Below are 2,580 nucleotides of genomic sequence, written 5' to 3'. Positions count from 1 at the left end.
ACTCAGCTTGTGTGTCACAGCTCAGCCTGGCCATGCACCGTGTATTTGGGGTGCCCCCCGGTGCTGTCCCCCACCTTCCCAGCCCCCTTGCTGATCCTGGAGTGCCGCCTGCGACGACTTCGCCCGGTGGCTCCTTCTGTTTGGGGTTTGGTCCTTATGGGCAGGAACCAATTCTGCCGTGTTCACGATGGTCCCCCACACAGGCCAGGCCCCCCGAGCCCCTCCCGCCTGCAGTCACCCCACTGAGCCTGAGCCTGCTTCCTTGCGGGTAACATTTGGCCCTCCTTGATGCAATTTTATGGACTTCACACCACCCTCCCCATCCCCCACTGACCATCCCCCGCCGGCCGCCCCCACCGGCCACCCCCCACCCCTAGCAGAATGTGAACGACTTAGGGGCAGAGCTCTTTGCTCTGGGCACCTGTCCCAGCGCTGGGCACACCTGTCGTGCTCACTAAGTCCCTGCTGACTGCCCCGGGAACCGATGCGACAAGGACCTTCCTCCACGCTCAGCATTTACTTAATAAATGCGTAAGCCTACGGCACACTGTCTTCTTGGCAATTGAGAGAGTGTGAATATTTTATGGTGCTGATAACCTAAAAATAGAACGCCAGCCTGAGAGGCAAGGAGCGATTATTCCAGAAAGAAGAAGAAGAAGAAGAAGAAGAAGAAGAAGAAGAAGAAGAAGAAGAAGAAGAAGAAGAAGAAGAAGAAGAAGAAGAAAGAAGAGGAGGAAGAGGAGGAAGAGGAGGAAGAGTAGGAAGAGGAGGAAGAGGAGGAAGAGGAGGAAGAGGAGGAAGAAGGATAAGAAGGAGAAGGAGAAGAAGAAGAAGAAGAAGAAGAAGAAGAAGAAGAAGAAGAAGAAGAAGAAGAAGAAGAAGAAGAAGAAGAAGAAGAAAGAAGAGTAGGAAGAGGAGGAAGAGGAGGAAGAGGAGGAAGAGGAGGAAGAGGAGGAAGAGGAGGAAGAAGGAGAAGAAGAAGAAGAAGAGCTCCGAGAGCCACTGCTTCGGCCGAAGCCCACAGCGTCCTGCTTAGGGGCAGAGGCGCGTGTCTGTGAGAAAGGGAAGGGGCAGTTACCACAAGAGAAGGAGCCATCGCCATTGGTGCAGTGACACTGGTTCTACACAATGGTTTCTGAGTCAGGTAGTTGTCAGACCCTTAGTCATTATGTCTGCTTTGTTATCTTTGCAAACAGTTCTTTGGGACACAATGCTGCTGCTCAAGGCTTGCCCTAAGGTTATTTTGTATTCTTTTAACATTTTAAATATTTGAGGCATAAAATGTGCAAGACGGTTTGCTCTCAGATAGCAGCTCTGGCTCTGTTTTAATGTGGTTTCGTCTTCTCCTATCTACCTATTTTTTTTGTCATCTATCTGTCTGTTTGTCTGTCTGTCTATCTATCTATCTATCTATCTATCTATCTATCTATCTATCATCTATTATCTATCTATCTTTTTCCTTCCTTCCTTCCTTCCTTCCTTCCTTCCTTCCTTCCTTCCTTCCTTACTTACTTACTTCCTTCCTTCCTTCCTTCTTTCCTTCCATCTCCTTGAAAATGTGGGACAGAGATTTGAACCCTCCGTCTGAATGGCTGTGACCACCTGCCTGGACCCCGCTGAGCTTGAAGTCCTCGCCCAGGACACTCCGACCTGACGCCTTTCTTCGTAACGAAAAGAGAACAGAGTGCAGTTAGTGTGTCTAAGGAGACCTGGCATCTGACAGATACTCTGCTTTTCATCAAAACACCCTGACATCCAATTCACGGCTTCTTGGAAACTCGAGGGTGACAATTGTGCGCAGCTCAGGAATGCCTGGGAATCAGACCCAGTCTGCCGGCAGGGAGCTGCGCCCCTGGACTTGCCAGCCCCACAGGGTGTGAAGGCACCGTGACTCGCGTCTGCCACTTCAGTCTCGTTCAGTTGGCTGCCCTCCCTCCAGGACCTTCCCTAACCCTCCTCAAAATCCCGTAAAACACGGGTATGGCATTTATGGGAGACACACAGTTAAAAGAGTAGGGGCCAGTTCCCCTTGAACCTCCTGACATCTCAGTGACAGGATTGTGTTGGATGCTGAAAGGACAAACAGGGACTCGGGTCAGGATCCGCAGAGATGTAAAGACTGTATGCAGCACAGAGCAGAAAAGAACCTGAAATTTTCCAGGGGGGAAAAAAAAAACCTGGGAGAAATGATCTGTTTCCATTGGAAATGCTGGAAATCCTTAAGACCCCTCAGTTACAGGGGAGATTAGCGCCTTAGCCAGCGATTTGCACAAATTAGTGACATTCTGTTTCAGTGAACGTCCTGAAGTTATTTGAGAAAACAAACATTTGTCTGTTTCCTGTTTGACAAGTATATGGATTAGAGCAGATTGTTGCTTAAAAATATTACCAGTGCAAAAGTCTCTACGCACATTTAGACTCTCACGTTTCAGAGTCGTTTCTGAATGAAGTTTTATAAATTCATTACTAAGCTTAATTCAGTGTCACTTATATTTTCGTTGCTATTGTGACGGAAGATTTTAAACATTTTATTTTCTAATTGCTTGTAATTGCTATATGAAGACACTTTTAATAATTGAT

The sequence above is a fragment of the Pteropus vampyrus genome, unplaced genomic scaffold, assembly GCF_000151845.1.
Source record: "Pteropus vampyrus isolate Shadow unplaced genomic scaffold, Pvam_2.0 Scaffold258, whole genome shotgun sequence".
NCBI lineage: Eukaryota > Metazoa > Chordata > Mammalia > Chiroptera > Pteropodidae > Pteropus > Pteropus vampyrus.
Note: the sequence above shows the minus strand (reverse complement) of the source record.